Raw genomic sequence first — 10,000 nt, 5'->3', positions numbered from 1 at the left:
CATAGTTTGTTCAATTAGTAGCGCAACAACGTAACGCAACAACGTAACGCAACAACGTAACGCAACAACGTATCGCAACAACGTATCGCAACAACGTATCGCAACAACGTATCGCAACAACGTATCGCAACAACGTAACGCAACAACGTAACGCAACAACGTAACGCAACAACGTATCGCAACAACGTATCGCAACAACGTAACGCAACAACGTATCGCAACAACGTATCGCAACAACGTATCGCAATAACGTAACGCAACAACGTAACGCAACAACGTAACGCAACAACGTAACGCAACAACGTAACGCAACAACGTAACGCAACAACGTAACGCAACAACGTAACGCAACAACGTAACGCAACAACGTAACGCAACAACGTATCGCAACAACGTAACGCAACAACGTATCGCAACAACGTATCGCAACAACGTAACGCAACAACGTAACGCAACAACGTAACGCAACAACGTATCGCAACAACGTATCGCAACAACGTATCGCAACAACGTATCGCAACAACGTAACGCAACAACGTAACGCAACAACGTAACGCAACAACGTAACGCAACAACGTAACGCAACAACGTAACGCAACAACGTATCGCAACAACGTATCGCAACAACGTAACGCAACAACGTAACGCAACAACGTAACGCAACAACGTAACACAACAACGTATCGTAACAACGTAACGCAACAACTTTAATATATTAGTAATATATCATTCCAAGTCAATTGTAGAAAAAAACAAGCAATAAATAATGTTTTAAAAAGTGTATATCCTGCCAAGACCTCTCCTCCATTGTAACGTGCATCCCCCTTCTCTCCATCTATCGCTCCGTCTCTCCATCCGTGCCCCATCCTCCCTTCCTTCCTTCCCTCCATCCCTTCCATTCCTCACTTCCCTCTCTTCCATCCCTTCCTCCCTTTCCTCCCCTATCAGTCCGTCCATCAGCTGTCTGTCTAATCGCCCTCTGCACGGCCGATTGGCTGATTGGCCTCGGGGTCGTCGTGATGCTGCCGTGGTTACGGAGCTCGATCTGGTTTCTGAGGCCAACCAAAGTCACATTCCTCAACTTTTCCCCCTGTTGAAGATATCAGATTCTCCTCTTTTTCCTGTCTTTAGTTCTCGTCCTTTAATAAACGTGAGTGAGTAAAAAATAAATGATGAAAGCTAATGTTTTTAAATGATATTTGTGTACTAAATGCTCTGCTGTTGTTGCCGTTAACTAATATTTAAACGCTGAAACAGCAACATTTTAAAATGCAACATTAGGAGGTTGGTAAATAATGCAGTAGGTTGCAGAATCTAACCACGATCTAGGTTAAAGGATGATTCAATGCTATTTTTCAACCCAGTCGGCAAAATCTTTTTGTCCTTGTTTGTTTCTTCAAACCCCAAAAATATGTTTCATATCAGCATCGCTGGCAGAAAAACACATTGGGGAAGTTATTCAGGGTTTAGGAAACCAAACAACTGGTTTATGCTTAAAGAAAAAATCTGTTTGTGTTCAAATAATAACATAACGTAACGCGACAACGTAACGAGACAACGTAACGAGACAACGTAACGAGACAACGTAACGAGACAACGTAACGAGACAACGTAACGCGACAACGTAACGAGACAACGTAACGAGACAACGTAACGCGACAACGTAACGCGACAACGTAACGCGACAACGTAACGCGACAACGTAACGCGACAACGTAACGAGACAACGTAACGAGACAACGTAACGCGACAACGTAACGAGACAACGTAACGAGTCAACGTAACGCGACAACGTAACGCGACAACGTAACGCGACAACGTAACGCGACAACGTAACGCGACAACGTAACGCGACAACGTAACGCGACAACGTAACGCGACAACGTAACGCGACAACGTAACGCGACAACGTAACGCGACAACGTAACGCGACAACGTAACGAGTCAACGTAACGAGACAACGTAACGAGACAACGTAACGAGACAACGTAACGCGACAACGTAACGCGACAACGTAACGAGACAACGTAACGAGACAACGTAACGAGACAACGTAACGAGACAACGTAACGAGTAAACGTAACGAGACAACGTAACGCGACAACGTAACGAGACAACGTAACGCGACAACGTAACGCGACAACGTAACGCGACAACGTAACGAGACAACGTAACGAGTCAACGTAACGCGACAACGTAACGCGACAACGTAACGCGACAACGTAACGCGACAACGTAACGCGACAACGTAACGAGTCAACGTAACGAGACAACGTAACGAGACAACGTAACGCGACAACGTAACGAGACAACGTAACGAGACAACGTAACGAGACAACGTAACGAGACAACGTAACGAGTAAACGTAACGAGACAACGTAACGCGACAACGTAACGAGACAACGTAACGCGACAACGTAACGCGACAACGTAACGCGACAACGTAACGCGACAACGTAACGAGACAACGTAACGAGTCAACGTAACGCGACAACGTAACGCGACAACGTAACGCGACAACGTAACGCGACAACGTAACGCGACAACGTAACGAGTCAACGTAACGAGACAACGTAACGAGACAACGTAACGCGACAACGTAACGCGACAACGTAACGCGACAACGTAACGAGACAACGTAACGAGACAACGTAACGAGACAACGTAACGAGTAAACGTAACGAGACAACGTAACGCGACAACGTAACGAGACAACGTAACGCGACAACGTAACGCGACAACGTAACGCGACAACGTAACGCGACAACGTAACGCGACAACGTAACGTGACAACGTAACGCGACAACGTAACGCGACAACATAACGCGACAACTGGTTCGTGTTTCTTGAAGGTCCATTAAAAAAACAATCAAAACAAGATTTAAATCATAATAATAAAACAACTTTTCTGTGAAGGAAGGAAGACGTTGCTCACACTTCATCTTGTTTCTCTTTTTTATTTCTGTTTGTTAACTCTCTCTCTCTCTCTCTCTCTCTCTCCAGTGTGGCTCTGCACCAAGCTCCACCCTCCTCCTGATGTATTTGTTTTAACCCCATCTCCTCTTCTTCATTGACATGTGCTGTCAGGGCAAATTGACTTCAAGGTGGATAAGCCCCTCACACTAACAACATACTGGACGCATAAAACACGGACACACACATCTTTTTCCCCGGAGTAAGCGGTAATGCTTCCAGACACACACACACAGACACAGACACACACACACACACACACATAGACACAGACACACACACACACTACTCCACTTTATTTATCACTCACTAAAGGTGAACACACGGCTGGCTGAGATTTTCAACGCACTTTTACTTCCTGTTTGTTACAACAGGAAGTAAAAGTGACCACCAGGTGGGCGACTCCTCTGGTTGTATAGAAGTCTATGCTTCATGTCTTAAAGCTGCATTCTCTCTCCTGACCACCAGGTGGGCGACTCCTCTGGTTGTATAGAAGTCTATGCTTCATGTCTTAAAGCTGCATTCTCTCTCCTGACCACCAGGTGGGCGACTCCTCTGGTTGTATAGAAGTCTATGCTTCATGTCTTAAAGCTGCATTTTCTCTCCTGACCACCAGGGGGGCGACTCCTCTGGTTGTATAGAAGTCTATGCTTCATGTCTTAAAGCTGCATTCTCTCTCCTGACCACCAGGTGGGCGACTCCTCTGGTTGTATAGAAGTCTATGCTTCATGTCTTAAAGCTGCATTTTCTCTCCTGACCACCAGGGGGGCGACTCCTCTGGTTGTATAGAAGTTTATGCTTCATGTCTTAAAGCTGCATTCTCTCTCCTGACCACCAGGGGGGCGACTCCTCTGGTTGTATAGAAGTCTATGCTTTATGTCTTAAAGCTGCATTCTCTCTCCTGACCACCAGGGGGCGACTCCTCTGGTTGTATAGAAGTCTATGCTTTCATGTGTTAAAGCTGCATTCTCTCTACTGACCACCAGAGGGCGACTCCTCTGGTTGTATAGAAGTCTATGCTTCATGTGTTAAAGCTGCATTCTCTCTACTGACCACCAGGGGGCGACTCCTCTGGTTGTATAGAAGTCTATGCTTCATGTGTTAAAGCTGCATTCTCTCTACTGACCACCAGGGGGCGACTCCTCTGGTTGTATAGAAGTCTATGCTTCATGTGTTAAAGCTGCATTCTCTCTACTGACCACCAGGGGGCGTTTTAACGTCTAATCTCTGTACTGGATAATATTTCATCTTAGTGTTCGTTACCTGTTTTTTTGTTTTCAAAATGATGCATGAAGATAAAACAGATTCCGAAACGGTGACGCTTCAGACTTTGGCTTTAAATAAAGTTGCGTTACCATATCAACGCAACTTCGCTTGGAAACTAAAACTGACTGAATACTGGAGGATAGAGGGATGAAAGTGTAAACAAACGAGAAGAAAGCAGAAGACGAGAAGGTAGAAGACCGGAGGCCTCCATTTCTCTGTGAAGCTGCTTTGCCTCCAGCAATCTCTCTCTCTTTCTCTAAAGAGAGTTTAAAAGCAGGAGATTTAAACCCAACGCGCTGGCCTGCAGGCGCCACCGAGTGCATCAAAAGAGAAGGAGAGCGGGGCGAGTTGAAAGTGAGCGTCTTCGTGGAGGACGCTCGGGGGCCGCTGAGGGAATTGAACCTCCAACTTCCCTTTTTTAGTGTGTCTGTTTGTCTTTGCTCGTTCTGAAACCTTCAGCCCAAACGACAGTTCTGGACCCTGAAGTCCTGATTGGCTCCCGGTTGTTCTCACTTGGAGGCGCTCGCAGCATTAAATGTGTCAAAGACAAACAACCACAGGACTTTCACCCAGCACACCAGTGTTCAGGTCACAACCACAGGACCTTCACCAAGCACACCAGTGTTCAGGTCACAACCACAGGACTTTCACCCAGCACACCAGTGTTCAGGTCACAACCACAGGACTTTCACCAAGCACACCAGTGTTCAGGTCACAACCACAGGACTTTCACCCAGCACACCAGTGTTCAGGTCACAACCACAGGACTTTCACCCATCAGACCAGCGTTCAGGTCACAACCACAGGACTTTCACCCAGCACACCAGCGTTCAGGTCACAATCACAGGACCTTCACCAAGCACACCAGTGTTCAGGTCACAACCACAGGACTTTCACCAAGCACACCAGTGTTCAGGTCACAACCACAGGACTTTCACCCAGCACACCAGTGTTCAGGTCACAACCACAGGACCTTCACCAAGCACACCAGTGTTCAGGTCACAACCACAGGACTTTCACCCAGCACACCAGTGTTCAGGTCACAACCACAGGACTTTCACCCAGCACACCAGTGTTCAGGTCACAACCACAGGACTTTCACCCAGCACACCAGCGTTCAGGTCACAACCACAGGACCTTCACCAAGCACACCAGTGTTCAGGTCACAACCACAGGACTTTCACCAAGCACACCAGTGTTCAGGTCACAACCACAGGACTTTCACCCAGCACACCAGTGTTCAGGTCACAACCACAGGACCTTCACCAAGCACACCAGTGTTCAGGTCACAACCACAGGACTTTCACCCAGCACACCAGTGTTCAGGTCACAACCACAGGACTTTCACCCAGCACACCAGTGTTCAGGTCACAACCACAGGACTTTCACCCAGCACACCAGTGTTCAGGTCACAACCACAGGACTTTCACCCAGCACACCAGTGTTCAGGTCACAACCACAGGACCTTCACCCAGCACACCAGTGTTCAGGTCACAACCACAGGACTTTCACCAAGCACACCAGTGTTCAGGTCACAACCACAGGACTTTCACCCAGCACACCAGTGTTCAGGTCACAACCACAGGACTTTCACCCAGCACACCAGTGTTCAGGTCACAACCACAGGACTTTCACCCAGCACACCAGTGTTCAGGTCACAACCAGAAGACTTTCACCCAGCACACCAGTGTTCAGGTCACAGCCACAGGACTTTCACCCAGCACACCAGTGTTCAGGTCTCAACCACAGGACTTTCACCCAGCACACCAGTGTTCAGGTCACAACCACAGGACTTTCACCCAGCACACCAGTGTTCAGGTCACAGCCACAGGACCTTCACCAAGCACACCAGTGTTCAGGTCACAACCACAGGACTTTCACCCAGCACACCAGTGTTCAGGTCACAACCACAGGACTTTCACCCAGCACACCAGTGTTCAGGTCACAACCACAGGACTTTCACCCAGCACACCAGCGTTCAGGTCACAACCACAGGACCTTCACCAAGCACACCAGTGTTCAGGTCACAACCACAGGACTTTCACCAAGCACACCAGTGTTCAGGTCACAACCACAGGACTTTCACCCAGCACACCAGTGTTCAGGTCACAACCACAGGACCTTCACCAAGCACACCAGTGTTCAGGTCACAACCACAGGACTTTCACCCAGCACACCAGTGTTCAGGTCACAACCACAGGACTTTCACCCAGCACACCAGTGTTCAGGTCACAACCACAGGACTTTCACCCAGCACACCAGTGTTCAGGTCACAACCACAGGACTTTCACCCAGCACACCAGTGTTCAGGTCACAACCACAGGACCTTCACCCAGCACACCAGTGTTCAGGTCACAACCACAGGAATTTCACCAAGCACACCAGTGTTCAGGTCACAACCACAGGACTTTCACCCAGCACACCAGTGTTCAGGTCACAACCACAGGACTTTCACCCAGCACACCAGTGTTCAGGTCACAACCACAGGACTTTCACCCAGCACACCAGTGTTCAGGTCACAACCAGAAGACTTTCACCCAGCACACCAGTGTTCAGGTCACAGCCACAGGACTTTCACCCAGCACACCAGTGTTCAGGTCACAACCACAGGACTTTCACCCAGCACACCAGTGTTCAGGTCACAACCACAGGACTTTCACCCAGCACATCAGTGTTCAGGTCACAGCCACAGGACCTTCACCAAGCACACCAGTGTTCAGGTCACAACCACAGGACTTTCACCCAGCACACCAGTGTTCAGGTCACAACCACAGGACTTTCACTCAGCACACCAGTGTTCAGGTCACAACCACATGACTTTCACCCAGCACACCAGTGTTCAGGTCACAACCACAGGACTTTCACCCAGCACACCAGTGTTCAGGTCACAACCACATGACTTTCACCCAGCACACCAGTGTTCAGGTCACAACCACAGGACTTTCACCCAGCACACCAGTGTTCAGGTCACAACCACAGGACCTTCACCAAGCACACCAGTGTTCAGGTCACAACCACAGGACTTTCACCCAGCACACCAGTGTTCAGGTCACAACCACAGGACTTTCACCCAGCACAAGTAACGTTGACGTCTTTTCAGTAGTTTATTCTTCTGTGGTCACTTCAAACCAAACCTGTGAAGACGGAAGTTTTGATTTGAGAAGAAACGAGAAATAAACTTTTTGTAAGTTACATCCTGAGAAACTTTTAATTTCTCCTCAATCTGTAAGTGGTTTTCTTTCTTCATGAAGTTTTTCGTATCCTAAGACGCCCAATGAGTTTCAGGTCTTTTAACTCTCTGTGGTCTTGATTTTCTCTGTGAGATATAAAGGTTCTGCATCTCTCAACAGAACCACCAGGACAAGGAGTGGAGAACTAGAACACGTCTTCAGTGCAGAACAACTCAGTTACAACCACCGTGAAAAAAGTACGATTTCTTTTGAATTTCAGAATGTTATGTTTTTAAAGCGAAAGGTGTGTGTGTGTCTCAAGCGCCACACAAATCATAACCTGTTTAAACACACAGGTGGGAAGAAGATAACACGTGTGTGTGTGTGTGTGTGTGTGTGTACACGCACACACAAAGCAAAACGATCCATTTCCTTTCCTCCATCTCTCAAACCTCTGTTGTTCTTTTCTTTTTTCATTCTCTCCGTTACACTTTCAACCCCCTCTACATTTCTACCACTGCTCGGTTGGTTCTGCTGCAGTGGTGTGTGTGTGTGTGTGTGTGTGTGTGTGTGTGTGTGTGTGTCTCTGGCTGACTTATGGTTTCATTAGCTGCGGCAGAGGAGAGCCTTGTAATTGTGGCTGAATTATAGAGGCGGGGGTGGACACCATGGGAGCTCCCTGGGTTCAAGCACACACACACACACACACACACACACACACTCACACACACACACACTCAACAAGCTACAAGCTACAAAGTGAACACACTCATCGATCAGCCTCCCACCCACTCACTTGCTCACTCTCCAAAGTGGGGTGTTTCCCATACACACTGTATACTTCCCACGCAGGAACAATCTGGTCGCTCACACACACACACACACACACACACACACACACACACACACACACACACACACACACACACACACACACACATTTCGCCCACGTGGGAGAGCCCAGCAGCAAAGAACATGTGGTAGTGGGAACTTGGCAAAACAGCTACAGATGAATAACCAACTGTGTGTGTGTGTTTGTGTGTGTTTGTGTGTGTGTACATTTGTGTGTCAACATAAAGCTGACATACATGTTCACCAGAATTTGTGTTGTTGTTGAAAATTATCACATCTTATTAAGATGAACACACACACACACAATACTGAGCAGATGTGTGCGTGTGTTCATATGAATGCCGTACACACACTAACACACACACACACACTAACACACACACACACACAGGAGGGTGCCTGCGTAGCCTGCCAGTCATCATCATGTCGTGTTACTCATATGAATCGTGATATGCCTCCACGTCACAACGCGCCTCCCAGAAATAGCCGTGGCGGCATCAGCCGGTCGGGTGACGTTGTCCGCGGGTGACGTTGCGCCGCGCCTCACATCTACATCCAGAGTATTAGCTCAACATACGAGGATCCAGCGGTCTAATTATAGCAGCAGCTTTATATTATAGCAAAAGACTGAACACTGCTTTCATTTCAGAGCAAATCAGGGCTGTGTGTGGATATGTTCTTGTTTTTATGTCTTTGTGAGGACCGCAAATTAAACCGTAGGAGTGAGGACATTTGAGGCAGAGCTTCCGCTTTTCTTTTGGTTTAAAAATGTGTTATGTGTAATATCTGACTGCATACTACTGAGGCATAGGGGGCATTATTTCTCCTCTATGAACGAGTTTATGCACTCATAGAAAAAGAAAACAATCACTGACTACCAGCAGGGCAACTGCTTCACATCTCACCTGCAGGCCACACCTGCAATTAGGTTTTCTGAAGACAATACCATCGCTGCATAAACTATTCCCTTTAAAAATAAAAATGTTAAATCTTTATTGGTCAAAAACCTGATCTGCCTACTTCTTCGACCACCCGTCAGGGTCGAAGTTAGGCAGGAATTGGTGCAAGGTCCTCAGAAATATAGAAGTACAAACATGTGTGTGTTTGAATGTGGCTTGTTCAGCCAGTTAGGACAAGAGCTGAGCTGTTAGCCATGTCTAATCCCATTCACAGGCTCCAAGCATGATACGACACACACACACATACACACACACACACACACACACACATACACACACACACACACACACACACACACACCTACACTTACAAAAACACACGTTCACACCATGTGTTATATACTTTACACCCTTTCCATCTAACCCCGCATACAGACGGACGCTGTACTATACTATATTTAAACTGTAACACACACACACACACACACACCACCATGCAACAGGACATATGAGGACTTGTTTATATTCTTAACCAAGTGTAGTACACTTCACATAGTTTTAATTTAACACTAAAAACACATTGCTCCTTTGTTATCAACTCTGGAACACGTTTCACACAGATAACCGTGCCGTACATACATAAATACTGAATTATAATATGGGTAGATGAAATCAAGCATTCTGATTGGTTGAGAGTGAGTCTACTGTATTGAGCCATAATGTCCTGTACACCTGTTTACATTTATATGAGCGTTCCATATCAGTGTGCACTCAAAATAACAGGTAGATTTTGTGCGACCGTTAGTTTCATTTCAATTAATCACTTCACCCCCGAGAGAG

The 10,000-nt window shown here is 47.1% G+C and overlaps 1 protein-coding gene across 1 annotated transcript in view; it reads right to left on the bottom strand.

The window, feature by feature from the left end:
* The window catches only part of LOC117730983 (voltage-dependent calcium channel gamma-2 subunit-like), a 67,137-nt gene that overhangs the window by 3,973 nt on the left and 53,164 nt on the right, over nt 1–10,000 (bottom strand). The gene's annotated exons all lie outside the window — the stretch shown is intronic.

This window comes from Cyclopterus lumpus, chromosome 1 (genome assembly GCF_009769545.1).
Source record: "Cyclopterus lumpus isolate fCycLum1 chromosome 1, fCycLum1.pri, whole genome shotgun sequence".
Taxonomy (NCBI): Eukaryota; Metazoa; Chordata; class Actinopteri; order Perciformes; family Cyclopteridae; genus Cyclopterus; species Cyclopterus lumpus.
This window is presented reverse-complemented; position numbering and strand designations above follow the sequence as displayed.